Source organism: Ictalurus punctatus, chromosome 18 (genome assembly GCF_001660625.3).
Source record: "Ictalurus punctatus breed USDA103 chromosome 18, Coco_2.0, whole genome shotgun sequence".
Lineage (NCBI taxonomy): Eukaryota > Metazoa > Chordata > Actinopteri > Siluriformes > Ictaluridae > Ictalurus > Ictalurus punctatus.
The window spans coordinates 10,430,512-10,449,281 of NC_030433.2; the positions used below are offsets into that span (position 1 = coordinate 10,430,512).

At 43.4% G+C, this 18,770-nt stretch overlaps 1 protein-coding gene across 9 annotated transcripts in view; it reads left to right on the forward strand.

Annotated features, from left to right (window-relative positions):
- Positions 1 to 6,480: 6,480 nt before the first annotated feature.
- alg13 (ALG13 UDP-N-acetylglucosaminyltransferase subunit) overlaps positions 6,481 to 18,770 on the forward strand; it is a 131,122-nt gene continuing 118,832 nt past the window's right edge. For all 9 annotated transcript variants that reach the window (XM_017491946.2, XM_017491948.2, XM_017491949.2 and 6 more), the window contains exon 1: positions 6,481 to 6,490. The gene's annotated coding sequence lies outside the window, so the exon portion shown is untranslated. The remainder of the gene's footprint in view (positions 6,491 to 18,770) is intronic.

The window sequence follows — 18,770 nt, forward strand, 5'->3', positions numbered from 1 at the left end:
GTCCTGAATAAAATTAAACTTCATCTGAACTGCGAATTGAACCCCAGTTGCTGGTCGCTGCAACAGTCACATTAACACTGCGTTATACTACCACACACACTTTACCCATGTTAATATAAGTACTATAGTTATAGTACCTGTTGACATAAAGCCTATCCTAGGAACTAATCTTTAATTATCGTTTCTTGCACATTCCATTATTAGCGACACACATTATTAGCGACGCACAGATGACTGCTAATTCTTACATGCTGCTGGTTATGTTCTGTGTAATGCGTTCATGCAATACGTGTAAGTACGTTTATATCTTGTTATTATGTGTCGGACAGGTGATTTAGTAATTTCCAGTGTTTATATTGTTCAGTTTTACCGTTTATTTTGGTCTAATTTGCCAAACTAATCTGATAAGTCACCACTAGCCGCGCTGGTGTTTTGTTCTGACACGGTGGAAGAGTTTGTTTATACAATTGTTTATAGCAGCATATTATTCAGTGTACTACTATATAATCGTTAACTCCATTGTGATTATTAATACTGAGATTCATGTTGAATATATTTCTTGTACTATGTTTACTGATTTGAGTGTTATTAGTGCAACGAGACATACATGTCAGATGACTATTTATTGTAAATTATTTTTCTTTATTTCCCTTTGTAGACCACATACAATATCACAGCTGCATACCTCGGATGTACAATATCTCACAAAAGTGAGTACACCCCTTACATTTTTGTAAATATTTGATTATATCTTTTAATGTGACAACACTGAAGAAATGACACTTTGCTACAATGTAAAGTAATGAGTGTACAGCTTGTATAACAGTGTAAATCTGCTGTCCCCTCAAAATAACGCAACACACAGCCATTAATGTTTAAACCTCTGGCAACAAAAGTGAGTACACCCCTAAGTGTAAATGTCCAAATTGGGCCCAAAGTGGCCCTCTTGGGCATGGAGTTCACCAGAGCTTCACAGGTTGCCACTGGAGTCCTCTTCCACTCCTCCATGACGACATCATGAACCTGGTGGATGTTAGAGACCTTGTGCTCCTCCACCTTCCATTTGAGGATGCCCCACAGATGCTCAATAGGGTTTAGGTCTGGAGACATGCTTGGCCAGTCCATCACCTTCACCCTCAGCTTCTTTAGCAAGGCAGTGGTTGTCTTGGAGATGTGTTTGGGGTCGTTATCATGCTGGAATGCTGCATACTGCTCATGCTCTGCTTCAGTATGTCACAGAACATGTTGGCATTCATGGTTCCCTCAATGAACTGTAGCTCCCCAGTGCCCGCAGCACTCATGCAGCCCCAGACCATTACACGGACACCACCATGCTTGACTGTAGGCAAGACACACTTGTCTTTGTACTCTGCCACACATGCTTGACACCATCTTAAGCAAATAAGTTTATCTTGGTCTCATCAGAGCACAGGACATGGTTCCAGTAATCCATGTCCTTAGTCTGCTTGTCTTCAGCAAACTGTTTGCGGGGTTTCTTGTGCATCAAATTAAGAAGAGGCTTCCGTCTGGGATGACAGCCATGCAGACCAATTTGATGCAGTGTGCGGCGTATGGTCTGAGCACTGACAGGTTGACCCCCCACCCCTTCAACCTCTGCAGCAATGCTGGCAGCACTCATACGTCTATTTCCCAAAGACAACCTCTGGATATGACGCTGAGCACATGCACTCACCTTCTTTGGTCGACCATGGCGAGGCCTGTTCTGAGTGGAACCTGTCCTGTTAAACCGCTGTATGGTCTTGGCCACCATGCTGCAGCCCAGTGTCAGGGTCTTGGCAATCTTCTTATAGCCTAGGCCATCTTTATGTAGAGCAACAATTATTTTTTTCAGATCCTCAGAGAGTTCTTTTCCATAAGGTGCCATGTTGGACTTCCTGTGACCAGTATGAGGGAGTGAGAGAGCGATGACACCAAATTGAACACACCTGCTCCCCATTCACACCTGAGGCCTTGTAACACCAACAAGTCACATGACACTGGGAAGGAAAAATGGCTAATTGTGCCCAATTTGGACATTTTCACTTAGGGGTGTACTCACTTTTGTTGCCAGCGGTTTAGACATTAATGGCTGTGTGTTGAGTTATTTTGAGGGGACAGCAAATTTACACTGTTACACAAGCTGTACATTCACTACTTTACATTGTAGCAAAGTGTCATTTCTTTTGTGTTGTCACATGAAAAGATATAATCAAATATTTACAAAAATGTGAGGGGTGTACTCACTTTTGTGAGATACTGTATATTTAAGACTGTAAATAAATGCTTCATTATCAAGAATCTCCTGATTCTCTGGTCGGAATCTGATCCATATTCGGCCGCCTCAACCAGTTGAAATCTTGATGTAGTGATACTTTGCTACACTTGTACTGTGTGAATTGATTGATTGGTGTGAAAAGCGTCTTGGCCAAAACAATAGCAGGAATTATCCACACCCAACACCAAGCACAGGTGCAAATGGCCCATAACCCTAGGCCCACACAAACCCAATGTGTGGAGGCCATTCCACTGAACTACCAAAAGATATTTCAAATGAAACTTCACAAAAAATCTGACAGACAATCCAGACACTCTATTTGCAGGTCTCCATAAGGATGGTAGCACCAGCCACCTGATTTTTCACATGAAAAACCCCATGTATGGCACAGGGTAATAATGTAAAACTTTCCCTCTGCTGAAAGAAAAGGCATCTGTGAGTGTTTTTCCAGCAAAAATATAAAATTGAGAAAGACACAACAAGAGCATCAACATATTTAAAAAATGTTTAAAACTGTGAATAAAAACAGAATGCAATGATTTGCAAAACTCATAAACCCATATTTTATTCACAGTAGAATGTAGAAAACATATCAAATGTTTGAACTGACAAAATGTACAATTTTAAGGGAAAATTGATGGCAGCAACACATCTTAGAAAAGATTGGTGAACCTCTGCCCATCTTTACTTCTGAGAGACTCTGCCTCCCTAAGATACTCTCTTTATACCCAATCATGTTACTGACAGTGCTGGAATGGGAACTGGTGCAGCTTAAAGAGATGACCATCTCGCTATACTAGGGGTGCATAATTAGAATTCAAAGATATCCAGTGACTAACATTTTCTCCCCCTAAAGATCCAAATCATTAAAATTTCTAACATGCGCTATGATTTGGGGGCATATGTCATTCTTGTATATGTATAGCTAATAAACAATGTACTACATTTCAACAATATTTATTGCACATTTTCAATGCAGATACATTAAACATGAGGTAAAATATATATGCAGCCTAATAAATGTAAGACTATTACAAATGTTCTCATTTCAAGCAAAACAAGACTGCATCTTCACAAAAAATAACAAAAGTGCCTGTTGGGCAGTGAATGCATGGGAGAGGACTCAGGTGGACCGATCATACTGGGCTTTGAATTCGTTTATTTTCCATGCCTTCACCACAGACTACTGTGGATACTTTTTATTAGAGCCACAGTCTCTGAACATATCAGGCAGAGTGGTTAGTCACTCGCTGCAGGAATGATAAAGGCAAAGAAAAATAATAATGCATGGCCGCTTAGGGCTTCTGTAGGATTGGGTTCAGCAACAAAGAAATTCTTTGCGTTTTTGAAGAGGATGAATCCTGCAACTTTTTCACCACTTACTTATTGAAGCGTGGATCTCCCCTTCCCCCCAACTATTATCACCTATCAGCAGTGCTTATCTTTGAGTAAAATGCTTTTGCCTCAATTGCGATGTCATGGAAAACAAATACATAGAAATAACTTGATCTGAATAGAATTTATATTCAATTCAATTCAATTTTATTTGTATAGCGCTTTTTACAATAGACATTGTCTCAAAGCAGCTTTACAGAAATATCAACATGGTATACAGATATTAAAGGTGCGAATATATCCCAACTGAGCAAGCCACTGAGTGGCGACGGTGGCAAGGAAAAACTCCCTAAGATGTTTTAAGAGGAAGAAACCTTGAGAGGAACCCGACTCAGAAGGGAACCCATCCTCATCTGGGTAACAACAGATATTGTGAAAAAGTTCATTATGGATTTATATGAAGTCTGTATGGCGTTAGTCCCAGCAGTCTGGAATTAAAGAAGATTTGAGCTCCATCCAGAGGCAGAGAGGATCTGGATCTCTAGTATCTCCATAAATTCGTGTGGGGCTCGGCGAAAGGAGAGAGGGAGAAAAAAGATAATTATGACTGCGAAGTAGTAGAACAGAATCTAGTCAGGGTAGGCTTGAGTAAACAAATATGTTTTAAGCTTAGACTTAAACACTGAGACTGTGTCTGAGTCCCGAACACTAATAGGAAGACTGTTCCATAACTGTGGGGCTCTATAAGAGAAAGCTCTTCCCCCTGCTGTAGCCTTCACTATTCGAGGTACCGTCAGATAGCCTGCATCTTTTGATCTAAGTAGGCGTGGCGGATCATATAAAACCAAAAGGTCGCTTAGATATTGTGGCGCGAGACCATTTAGTGCTTTATAGGTTAATAAAAGTATTTTATAATTAATGCGAGATTTTACTGGGAGCCAATGCAGTATTGATAATATCGGTGTGATATGGTCGTATCTTCTAGTTCTAGTTAGGACTCTAGCAGCTGCATTCTGGACTAATTGGAGCTTATTTATATTCCTACTGGAACATCCAGACAGTATGGCATTACAGTAATCTAATCTAGAGGTGACGAATGCATGAACTAGTATTTTCGCATCATGTAGTGACAATATATATGACTCTCCAAGTTTTATGCTTCTACCCCTCCCATTCAATTTGATGAGCCAAAAGATGATAATTGCTTATTAATCGCCTAAGACATTTGCATGTGAATACAAAGCTACTCAAGCTACAGTAAGTGAGCATATGCATTTTACTCCTTGGATTGCCCAGTTAAACAAACTGCATTCCTTTTCTTTTAAAAAAATTGTAATTCTAAAATAATGTTACAAAGCATTCTTTTATTTTTAGATCTACAGTTAAATACAAGTTAAACTGGGAAATTAATTGGAAGGCTATACAGCTGCACCTATTTCTGGACATTGCTTGATCAAAATATTCTACGTAATGAATAAAAATCCCAAAATGTCACTTGTGAATAAAAAATAGAATGTATTAAATTAAACAAATCTATAATATAGTTGTCTTGAATATCTCTAATCAAAAATATAAATGGGGCATCCATCAACTGAAAGCATGCTGTCGGAGTTAAAATTTAAAGTAGTATTTTTGTATTTAGTTACTTTTGTTTCTGAATAAATAAGCATTATGTGATCAAATCACAAGTCTGTTTTGATTTGATGGTCAGAAGCTGTACTACATGGCGAATAAACTAAAAATCATAAACATGACACTTTTTAAAAATAATTTTATATATTTAATTTATTAAATCCTTAAAATAAAAAAACAGATAAATAGTGAAAAAAAATTCATATTTGTTGGAATTATATGAATGAATTACAATGACTTGCTAATAGTCCATCACCTGAATCTTTCTAATTGCCATGGGCCTCCAGTCAGTGTTGATCACCCCAACCCCCCCCCCCCCCCCCCCCCCCCACCCACACACACACATACTCCAAGTTTACCCCAAATATGCTTAATCATTTTTGTTTTGTTTGTGTTGGTTTTTGCTGCAAAAACTTTTGTTTGTGCTGCTTCTGCTTCGGTTTTAGATATATTAAAAGAGTACTTATAGGTCATTCTGAGGTCACTCAGCCCCCCCACATGCTCAAAATTCACCCCAAATAGTCTCAATCATTTGTGCTTTGTTTGTGCTGGTTTGTGCAACTAAAAGTTTAGATTTTGGGACAGTCTTTTTTTTTAACAATACAGTTGAAGTAACAAGGTAAAATCGTAACAGCAAAACCAATCACATTAAATATTGCATTCACTTAATTGTTACCTATTGTCATATCGCAGCAAACCAACAACTCCATTTCCCAGGAAGTACCGCAAACTACAAATATGGCCAAAGAGGACTACACTTCCTGCACACGTTCGCCTTCTCCGGAGTTCTAAATACACACACCTGCAGCCAATCTCACACACATTCACAAACACAGTATAAAAGAGACTTTGTGAACATATAGACTTTGCGAAGTATACTTTCAGCTGCCTAGATCTGTTATTGTCCAAGACTTATATCGTGTTTACCTATCTGATCTTTGACCTTTGTTTACTCTATTGACCTCGATTATCTGCCCTGCCTAGTTTTGCCTGTTTGTGTGATCACCTGACCTCTGCCTGTCTTTTGATTATTGATTTCTGCCTTATCCTTGGATTTTATTTGATTAAACTGCCAAACCTGCACTTGCTTCCATCTCAGCCTCCATTTCGTGACAGAATACTTTGTCGTCTCATGGAAGCAGCAGGTGTGACGGAGTGGTGTCAAGCAGTTGACACACACGGATGGCTGATGAGTGGACACCACCAACAGCTAGCCGATTTGACTGAGCAGGTCACTTGTCTTTCCCAGTCCACGCCGGTCGTCATGCCAACTCGTGCTCAGTTTCCTACGATACCGGCACCGGAGAAGTATGCCGGGGATATGGCACAATGTAAAGGTTTCCTTCTACAATGCTCCTTGTTGTTTGCTAGCTATCCAGACATGCCGGAGACATGTAAGGTCACCCATTTTATGGAGCTCTTAAATGGGAAGGCTCTCCTCTGGGCTACGGCCGTATTGGAGCAAGGCGGCAATTCCATCTCTTCTTTGGAACAGTTTACGGGGCATTACTGGTGCGTCTTTGATCACTCTCCCGATGGTAGGGAGACAGGAAAGGAACTTACTGTTACGATACAGGACTCAAGACAGGAAGTAACCGCAGGAGTACAGTCTTTATTTGCCACTTAAGTCAACACATGAGGAGGTGGGAAACAAAGTCTAAACGTAAAACTCAAACTCAAGCAAAGAACAGGAAACTTAAACAGGGTGTGGGAACTCTACCACATTTAACTAACTTAAACATTTCTTCTTTAACTAGAAATGAGGCGGGAAGCACCAAACTTAGAACCAGACCTTGACATGAAACACTCAATTAACTCAGGCATGAAACACTCCTCTATTTATGGCAGGAAACACTCCTCTAACTATTGCAGGAAACACTCATCTAACTATGGCATGAACACATCATTTCACTAGAGCATGAACACCTCATTTAACTAGAGCATGAACACACCATTTAACTAGAACAAGAACACTCCTTTAACTTAGGCATGAATACTCATTAAACAAAGACAGAAACACTCTTAGCTATGGCAAGGCATAAATACTCTTAACTATGACATGGCATAAACACTCTTAACTAAGGCATGGCATAAACACTCTCAACTAGGCATAGCATAAACACTCTTAACTATGGCATTGCATAAACACTCTTAATTATGGCATGGCATAAACACCCTTAACAAGGCATTGCATAAACACTCTTTACTGTGGCATGGCATAACCACTCTTAACTATGACATGGCATAAACACTCTTAACTCTGGCATGGCATAAACACTCTTAACAAGGCATAAGCTAAGGAACAGGAAAACAGACATAGCATGGCAACATCACAACCTAGCACCATTATTCATTCTGTCTTCTTCTCTGTTCGTCCTTTCTCCATTAGTCCTTTCTCTACTTTACTTTAATGCCGCGCGCCGTGAACAGCAACACGAGGGGTTTATATAACCAGTCAGCATTCTCTTAATTGCCGAAAGCTGGCAACACTTGACACAGTTTTAGCATCCATGCGCACTTCAAGCACGTGCACGTGCACGCTCTGAAGCCACTCGTGCACGTTGTCGCCACAGTGCCATCTGCCGGTGAGATCGTGACGCTTACCATGACTCAAGGCACAAGTTGTGTTGCTGAATATGCCCTCTAGTTCCGGACCGTAACGGCAAAGATTGAGTGGAATGATCCGGCTCTAAAGATGGTGTTTCAACAGGGACTTAACCCGGAAGTATTGACAGAGCTGGCCTGTCGTGACGAGCAAGTCACCCTCTATTCTCTCATTGACCTTGCTGTCTGACTGGATCGACTTCTGTAGAGCTGCCGTCCAGTGTGTCGTGAGGAAAACGTCGCAGTGCAAAGTGCCACCACAGAGCCCATGCAGCTGGGGTGTGTGCGGCTCAGCGAGGAGGAGAAAGAGAGGCGTTGTTGAGAGTTTCGCTGCTTTTACTGTGTAAAGCTGTAAAAAACCATCTCATCCAACAGTGCCCTCTCAGGTCTCATCGTTACACCAGGGATAGCAGGGACGCTAAACCCCACCTTCAAAGGGTGAGTTCATCTTAGTTATCCCAGATAATCTCTCAGCCTGCATTCGTGCTACAAGCCATGGTTGAATACTCAGGGGTGTCTTGTGTTCTAGAAGCACTGATTAATTGAGTGGTGGGGAATTTCATAGAGCAGGGCACTGTTCACCAGTTCAAAATCCCCGTTCTACCAGTACTGGAAGCACTAGTTCTAGAAGCACTGTTCTAGAAGCACTGATTGATTGAATGGTGGGGAATTTCATAGAGCAGGACACTATTCACCAGTTCAACATCCCCGTTCTACCGGGGCGGCTGTGGCTCAGGTGGTAGAGTGGGTTGTCCACTAATCGTAGGGTTGGCAGTTCGATTCCTGGCCCACATGACTCCACATGCCGAAGTGTCCTTGGGCAAGACACTGAACCTCAAGTTGCTCCCAATGGCAAGTTAGCGCCATGTAAAGTGCTTTGGATAAAAGCGCTATATAAGTGTGCCATCTACTATCTACCAATACTACAGCCACAAAAGATTCAAGCCATTGATGGAGCCCCAATTGGGAAGGGGAACATATCACATTGCACAGAACCGCTCACCCTTCAAACCAGCGCACTCCACAGAGAAATCATTGCCTTCTACATCACAGTATCTTCCAGACTTCCCATCATCCTAGGTCTCCCCTGGTTGGAACAGCATAACCCACACATTTCATGGACTAACAAACAAATCACACACTGGTCTACTCACTGCCTTGCACACCGTCTACCTACACCAGTAGTTCCACTGGCAGCCACATCCATCAAAAGCTCTGACCAACCCACTCTACCTGAATATCAGGACCTTTGGAAGTTTTCAGCAAAGAGAAGGTCAGCGGACTATCCCCATATCGACCATATGACCCCATATCGACCATATGACTGTGGCTGGAGCCACTCCACCTCGAGGGTGGGTGTGTCCCTTATCACAGATAAAACAATGAGCTATGGAGGAATATATTCAAGAGGCACTCCAGCATGGCTACATCAGACCCTCTACATCCCCTGCATCAGCAGTTTCTTCTTTGTGGAGAAAAAGGGAGGTGGTCTCAGGCCGTGCCTACAACCTGGTTCGTATCTGAGAGGGAGATGAGTGGAAGACGGGTTTCAGTACCCCCTCAGGCCACTATGAATACTTGGTCATGCCGTATGCTCTCTAGCGCCCACTCAGTGTTCCAGTGCTTGATCAATGACATCCTAGGTGACATGCTGGGTCGCAACCTACATCGACGATATTTTGATATATTCAAGTTCCCCTGGAGAACATGTCCACCATGTCCATCAAGTCCTGCAAAGACTCCTTAAGCACCAGCTCTACGTAAAAGCAGAGAAGTGTGAATTCCAGCAGCACACATTCTCGTGCCTGGGCTACATCATCAGCCCTGAGGGGGTCACCATGGACCAAGGGAAAGTACAGGCTGCGGCTCAGTTGGTAGAGTGGGTTGTCCACTAATCATAGGGTTGGCGGTTCGATTCCCGGCCCGAGTGACTCCACATGCCGAAGTGTCCTTGGGCAAGACACTGAACCCCAAGTTGCTCCCGATGGCAAATTAGCACCTTGCAGCTCTGCTATAATTGGTGTGTGTGGGTGAATGAGACACAGTGTAAAGCGTTTTGGTAAAAGCGCTATATAAGTGCACCATTTATAGGCGGTTGTGGAGTGGCCCACTCCACGAACAGTCAGGGAGTTACAACAATTTCTGGGCTTTGCCAGCTTCTACTGACGTTTTATCAGGGGTTTCAGCTCCGTGGCACACACTTTAACGTCCCTGCTGAGAGGTAAGCCAAAATGATTGTCCTGGAATAAAGCCGCCCAAACAGCATTAAATCAACTCAAGGAAGCCTTCACCACAGCTCCATTCATTAAGCACCTGGACCCGTCCAAGCTGTTTGTTGTTGAGGTCGATGCATCAGAGATGGGTGTAGGAGCTACCTTCTCTCAGCGGTTTGGAGATAAGCCCAAGCTTCATCCCGTGACCTTCTTTTCCTGGAAGCTGTCACCGACAGAACTTAACTATGATGTAGGAAACAAAGAACTCTTGGCAGTGAAATTAGCCCTGGAGGAATGGCGGCCTTGGTTGGAGGGAGCAACACATCCCTTCTTCATATTCACAGACCACAAGAACCTTGAATACCTATGTACTGCCAAGTGTCTCTCACCTCATCAAGCCCACTGGTCATTATTCTTCTCACGTTTCCAGTTCAGCTTGTCTTACAGGCCAGGTTCCAAGAACACTTAGGCCGATGCTCTCTCCTGTCTAGACAGCACTGAGATTCAAGAAAACCATGAAGAATTCATTCTCCCGCCTTCCGGTATAGTCAGCTACCTGGAGTGGGAGTTGGATCAAACCCTAGCACGCATACCAAGATCACAAATTCCAGCACCTTGCCCCCCTTGAAAACTGTTCATGCCAGAACAGCACCGACAAGAGCTAATTTCCCAGGCCCTTACCTCAGTTGCCACAGGTCAGCCAGGTGCACACTGCACCTACCATCTGTTGGGGGAGAAGTACTGGTGGCCTAACCTGCTAAGGGATGTGCACCGCATAGTATCGTCCTGCTCAACATGTGCCCAATATAAGGTTCTACAGATGCTGCCGACCGGCAAGCTCAATCCCCTACCCATAGCTAAACGTCCATGGTCCCACCTTTCCATTGACTTCATCACTGACCTACCAGAATCCCAAGGAAATACCACTATCTTAGTGACTGTGGACCGATTTTCCAAGTTGCTGTACCTCATTCCACTACGCACCATCCCATCAGCCTTTACGACAGCTGAATTGCTGTTCCAGCACATATTCAGGTACTTCGGAATCCCAGAAGAGATCGTCAGTGATCGGGGACCACAATTCACGTCACGGGTCTGGTCCAGTTTCATGGAGAAGATGGGGACCACTGTCAATCTCATCTCAGGCTACCACCCACAAGTGAATGGTCAAGTGGAACAAGCTAACCAGGAGACTGGATGGTTTCACCGTACATTCTGTGCATCCAACCCTGAAGACTGGTGCAAATTCCTCCCCTGGGCCGAATACGCCAAGAAATCTCTACGTCACTCAACCACAGGGCTCACCCCTTTCCATTGTGTTTTAGGCTACCAGCCACTTCTGTTCCCATGGAATGCCAACCCCACTAAATCCTTGGCCGTAGACCAATGGTTCCAGAGGAGTGAACAAGTTTGGGCAAGTACACACCATCATCTTGTGCAAACCTCACACACTTACAAGCAAAAGGCTGATCGTTGTTGTAGTGAGCACCCCCAGTACCACCCAGGTGACAGAGCCTGGCTTTCCACAAAGGACCTCAAACAACCACATGCTTGCAGAAATCTCACCCCAAGATACATCAGGCCTTTCAATATAATCAAACAAATCAATGAAGTCACCTACAAGTTGGAGTTTCCTTGACACAGCCGCATCGCACCATCATTCCATGTCTCACGACTCAAACCTGTTATCCCTGGACCACTAGCCACGGATGTGCCCCTCGACGCCCCTCCTGTCCCACTGGAGATCGACGGCCAACCTGCATACCTCATGAAGAACATCCTAAACTCTCGGCGCAGGAGGGGTAAGCTTGAATACTTAATTGAATGGGAGAGATATGGGCCAGAGGTACAATGCTGGGTTCCCGCTCAGGACATCTTAGACCCACAGCTATGTAAAGACTTTCATGCACTACACCCAGAATGTCCAGGACCCCGACCCTGAGGCAGACCCAGAAAGAACTCCGCTCCCGGATTGAGCCCTTGGGGGGGGGGGGGGGGGGGGGGGCAACTTGCACTTGCTTCAGTCTCAGCCTCCATTTCATGACACCTATACACTGTGTGTTTTCAACTTTTAACAGACAGAGTGGCTGTAATATATCACGAACTCCAAGGTAAGTGTTTTTACTTGTTACTGTATATGTTGTTATGTGAATGACAGTGAAATTGGCTGTTGTTATGTGTAATATTAACATTATGTCAGAAATACGCACACCGTAATCTGTTTGCTGTAGCTCTGTGTTTATACATACATAAACCACGTGTGTGTGTGTGTGTATATATATATATATATATATATATATATATATATATATATATATATATATATATATATATATATATATATATAAATTTTTGTATGTATGTGGAAACTCATGATACGGCCCAGTCTAGGTTGGGCCGCACAGAGTAACCAGCTCGGGATTCAAGTTGATTGATCTTTAAATAAGGGAATAAAAATGCAAACAAGGTTGTGTGGAAAAAGGTTGTGATATATTGTAACAGACAATATATACATACAATAATTGTACAAATAACCAACCAGGCATATCTTCAGGGTGGGCCAAGGCCAAAATAATAAACAAAAGGATTCTATGATTAGGTAGCCAGCTTACCTAAAAGGAAAGAAAAGAAAATACAAATATTCTTCCCTAATTACCTAAGCAAGAAACAGAGACAAAAGGAACCCTCTCCCATAAGAAATGGCAGCCACACCCCTACTGCCAATGAACCAAGTGAACATATATATACACACAAGTGAAGAAAATACTCAATAACAATATACAGTGGGGGAAAAAAGTATTTGATCCCCTGCTGATTTTGTACGTTTGCCCACTGACAAAGAAATGATCAGTCTATAATTTTAATGGTAGATTTATTTGAACAGTGAGAGACAGAATAACAACAAAAAAATCCAGAAAAACGCACGTCAAAAATGTTATAAATTGATTTGCATTTTAATGAGGGAAATAAGTATTTGACCCCTCTGCAAAACATGACTTAGTACTTGGTTTAAAAACCCTTGTTGGCAATCACAGAGGTCAGACGTTTCTTGTAGTTGGCCACCAGGTTTGCACACATCTCAGGAGGGATTTTGTCCCACTCCTCTTTGCAGATCTTCTCCAAATCATTAAGGTTTTGAGGCTGACGTTTGGCAACTCGAACCTTCAGCTCTCTCCACAGATTTTCTATGGGATTTAGGTCTGGAGACTGCCTAGGTCACTCCAGGACCTTAATGTGCTTCTTCTTGAGCCACTCCTTTGTTGACTTGGCCGTGCGTTTTGGGTCATTGTCATGCTGGAATACCCATCCACGACCCATTTTCAATGCCCTGTCTGAGGGAAGGAGGTTTTCACCCAAGATTTGACGGTACATGGCCCCGTCCATCGTCCCTTTGATGCGGTGAAGTTGTCCTGTCCCCTTAGCAGAAAAAAACCCCCAAAGCATAATGTTTCCACCTCCATGTTTGACGGTGGGGATGGTGTTCCAGGGTAATCTAGAAAGTTGCTAACAAGCTGAATTTGTTCTTCAGTAGGTTCAGCACAACGCCCTCCCCATTATCTCCTCTACTCCCTAACTACCACTCATATCCAACTTCCCCCAAGATCAAACATTGTTTCCCATGCTGTCATCCACTCAAAATCTCCCCTGCTCATCTCACAACCATTCACAACCCCTCATCACACTTCTTCAGAGGACTCACACCTCTAACTTCCACAACCCAGCAGCACTGGGGAATCTTAATGATAATGATAATGAGTATTTATTAGTCACATATACATTACAGCACAGTGAAATTCTTTTCTTCGCATACCCCAGCATGCTAGGAAGTTGGGGTCGGAGCGCAGGGTCAGCCATGATACAGCGACCCTGGAGCAGAGAGCGTTCAGGGCCTTGCTCATGGGCCCATCAGAGGCAGCCTGGCACTGCTGGGGCTTGTACCCTGACCTTCCGATTAGTAACCCAGAGCTTTAACTGCTAAGCCACCACTGCCATCTTGCACTTTGAATCTTGCTCTCCCCCTTTCTCTTCACTCTGTATACTACATACTTTCAGTACAGGTCAGATCTCTGCCAAATTTTCTGAAGACTCTGGGGTGGTCAGGTGCATAAGGGATGGACAGGAAGAGGAGTACAGGGTACCTGGTCAAAAACTTTGTGTTTTGTGCAGGAAAAAACATCTGCTCCTCACTGTGGCCAAGACCAAGGAGATGTTGGTGGACTACAGGAGGAAGAGGATGACAACCAGCCCCATTTACCATCATGGGTCAGATGTTGAGCTGGTTGGATGGACCAAGATGGCCCTCTTGGTTGAGATTCTCCATACTCCCTCTGACCTTTCTGTGTTTAAACCACCTTTTAGGTACAGGATCAGTCCAGCTAAGGTGTATGCGGATGCTTCCACTCAAACTGATCCCTGCCTTGTTATCTCACCTGACAATTCATCTGACCATCATGCTGATGACGACATGACCTATTCTGATCCTGACTCTGACCTTTCTCTTCCCTTCTTCCCTAGTAGCGAACACTCTGGATCATGTTTACTCCAACATTAAGCACGCGTATAGAGCCATACCTCTCCCCCACTTCGGCCAATCAGACCATCTCTCCCTCCTGCTCTCCCCTGCCTACACCCCCCTCAGACGCAGTGTCAAGACCACTATAAAGACTGTTACCACCTGGCCTGATGATGCATTCTGCAAACTACAGGACTGCTTCGAACAGACAGACTGGGATTTGTTTGAACATCAAGAGCTAGAAACATTAACAGGAACGGTACTGGACTACATCAAGTTCTGTATCGGAAATGTGACTGTGGGAAAAAACATCCGGGTTTTCCAAAACCAGAAACCATGGATGACCAAACAGGTACGCACACTACTCAAAGCCCGCGACGCTGCCTTCAGGTCTGGTAATAGAGCTCTGTACAGAGCTGCCCGTGCCAACCTGAAAGGTGGTATTAAGGAAGCTAAGGCGGCCTATAAGAGGAGCATAGAGTCCCACCTGTCCAGCAAAAATAAACGGGAGGTGTGGCAGGGCATACAGAACATCACGAACTACAGAGGCCGTGAGGCGACAACAGGAGACCTGAGTGCGATTCTGGCAGAGGAGCTAAATTGCTTCTTTGCTCGCTTTGAAACATCACAACAACAGCACTCATCTGCTCCAGCCCCACCTCCACCCTCATCTGGCCCCCGTACCAGTCCAGCCCTGCCTCCATCCCCTTCTGGTTCCTGCACCACTCTACTTACTGTGAGGGAACACGATGTTAGACGGATGTTTCTGGCAGTGAACCCCAGGAAGGCTGCTGGCCCAGACGGTGTACCTGGTAACGTGCTCAGATCATGTGCCCACCAGCTTGCCCACATCTTTACCAGAATTTTCAATCTCTCCCTGGCCCAAGCAGTCATCCCGTCCTGCCTAAAATCAGCCACAATCATTCCAGTGCCAAAGAAGTCGCCCACCACTAGCCTGAATGATTATCGTCCTGTAGTCCTCATTCCAGTTATCATGAAGTGCTTTGAGAGATTGATTCTTCAGCACATCAAGGACTACCTCCCCCCAGATTTCGATCCTTTTCAATTTGCTTATCGTGCAAACAGATCCACAGAGGATGCTATCGCCGTAGCTGTCCACTACGTGTTGAGACATCTAGAGCAGCAACAGAGTCCGGATGCTTTTTGTGGATTACAGTTCGGCTTTTAATACAATAATTCCGGACATTCTCGTCACCAAATTGGTCACCCTTGGCCTCCCCCGCCTCACGTGTGCCTGGATAAAGGACTTTCTCACCAACCGGTCCCAGACAGTAAGACTCGGACCCCACCTCTCCTCCACTCGCACGTTGAGCACAGGTTCTCCACAGGGCTGTGTGTTGAGCCCCCTCCTGTACTGTCTCTACACATATGACTGTAGACCAGTCTACAACAATAATCTTATCATCAAGTTTGCTGACGACACTACAGTGGTCGGACTTATCTCAAAAGGAGAGGAGGCAGCCTACAGAGAGGAAGTCCTAAACTTGGCAGCCTGGTGTTCAAAGAACAATCTGACTCTAAACACCAAGAAAACCAAGGAACTTATTGTAGACTTCAGAAAACATAACACGGAGCTGGCCCCCCTCTTCATTAATGGTGAGTGTGTGGAGAAGGTCCACACCGTCCGGTTTCTTGGCGTCCTTATCTCTGCAAACATCTCCTGGACGGACAACATCACAGCGGTTATCAAGAAGGCTCAAACGCGGCTACACTTCCTGAGGGTTCTCAGGAAGTACAATCTGGACTCCAATCTGCTGTTGATCTTCTACCGCTCGTCCGTCAAGAGCCTGCTGACATACTGTATCACGGTGTGGTACGGTAGCTGCACCGCAGCAGACAGGGAGAGGCTTCAGAGGGTAGTAAGGGCAGCACAGAAGATCATTGGCTGCCCTCTCCCCTCCCTGATGGATATTTACACTTCCCGTTGCCTCAGCAGAGGAAAAACCATCATTAAGGACAGTTCTCACCCTGGCTTTGATCTGTTCAATCTGTTGCCCTCAGGGAGACGTTACAGGTGCATCAAAACAAGGACTAGTAGATTTAGGAATAGTTTCTTCCCGAAAGCTATTACCATGATAAACAAACACATGTACTGAGTCCACAGCATATGTATATAGTGTCTCAAAACTGTGCATTTCATAGTACCTCCCCCTTCCACCCCAATATCTATCTTGCATATCTATCTTGCATATCTTGTATATCTTGTTTATTTATTTTGTTTATTTATCTTGTTTATTTATCTGTGTATTATCTGTTTATTCTTCTTGTGTATTGAATGTACATGTTTGCATGGAGCAAAAAGGAGTGGCTCTTAATTTCATTGTACATATGTATAGTGACAATAAAAAGGCATTCATTCATTCATTCATTCATTAGCCTTGGCTACACTCCCCCTACACTTCGGCATGTTCTGGTTCTTCCCCTGGTCACACGCCATATTATCAGCCCTTTTCTCCTCTTGACTATTCTCCCACCTGTCCAGTTTGCTCTCAATAAAATCAATTATTTTTCTCATACTTTGTCTCCTTGTGTTTTATTTTTTATCTGATTTCCATACAACAACATCTACAGTTACCTTGGTGTCCCATCTTGACAACAAGGTGGGCTGTCAACTCAGAGGCTATGTACAAGAAAGGGATGAGCAGACTACTTTCTGAGGAAGCTCAGATACTTTAATATTTGCAGCAAGATGTTAGAGATTGTCTAACAGTATGTGGTAGCCAGTGCAGTCTTCTTTGCAGCAGTATGGGAGGTGGCATCAGAGCTGGAGATGCAAAAAAAAAAAAACCCTCAACAAACTGACCAAGAAGGCTGGCTTGGTCTTAGGCTGCTCTGTGGACAGTTTTGAGGTGGTGGTAGAAAAGAGTACATTCAATAAACTCAGACATTCTGGACAATAAACAGAATGCCTCTCCATGATCTACAAGTTATTCACCTCCATGATCTACCAAACTACTAAAAGGAGCTGTACAGGAGTTCATGTGTACCAACAGCAATCACACTGTACAACAGTTCATCACTGTGCTGGGACACTCTTTTGCACTGAGTTGGTCTTAGGATAAGCTCATTAGATGATAGTCGAACTACCACCATCCATTATTCATATCCATATTTTCACACTGTTTTCAATGTTTACACTGTTGACAGTCTTTGCACTGCACTGCCACTTTAATTCCATTATAGTCTGCTGCTGTAACTGCAATGTTTTCACCCTACTACACTACCACATCACTCTCTGTATCCATTACATTACACTTATTTTATTTCATCTATGCTCTTGTCTGATACCAGTCAGAACCAAAATTTGGACCTTGCAGTGACTGATTCCCTTTCGTCTGGGCCCAGGAAGTAGGTCACACCGACACCAAGTTCATTGAAAGCTTCTTAGAATGCTCACAATGCATAGTATATATACACACCGGAAATACTGCTAAAGAATGATAAATGCCAATTTGATCTATTACGTAGATTCTAGTGATACTAAAGTCGTTTATTTACCAGATAATAATAAGAAGGGCTGAGAGATAGAAAGGCGGGGTGATTAGGAATGTGCAAAACAAACTCAATCAAAGGTCATGTTTCTTGCTATGCAGAGGATGGCACTGTCACACAGACTAGAGACCTTCATAATTGAGACACAGAGATCATGCCATAAAAACTTATCAATTTATAATGGTAAAATTACTCTTAGTATATGTGTAAGTCTGCGTTGCTGTAATAGATCAATTTCCCCTGAGGAAATCAAACAATTGATCAATCAATCAATCAATCATTTATTCAGTCAGACAGTCAGTCAATCAGTCTTCTATTGTCCTGTCCTGTCCCGTCCATTCAACAAGCCTTTATGACATCTGGTAGTTCTGTAATACCCACTCAAAGGTGAAAAATGAAAGACCAAAATAGTCTATGGAATACCACGGTCATCTCCAATCTGAATCTACAGTTAGGTTCTACTGCTGAATACAGGAGTAACAACTGTCTAACTTTAGTTTTCTCAGGGGAAGATAAGGTGTGAGAAAATAAATGAAAACTCTGAAATTAAACATTTGTTACATTGGTTTGACATGCCCAGTAGGTTAGCATGCTAACTGTAAGCACAATGAAAGGGTAGATATTACAGAGCTCTATAAACTATCCTTAGTTGTTAGTTAGCTTCAAAAATCAGAAAAATGTTTTT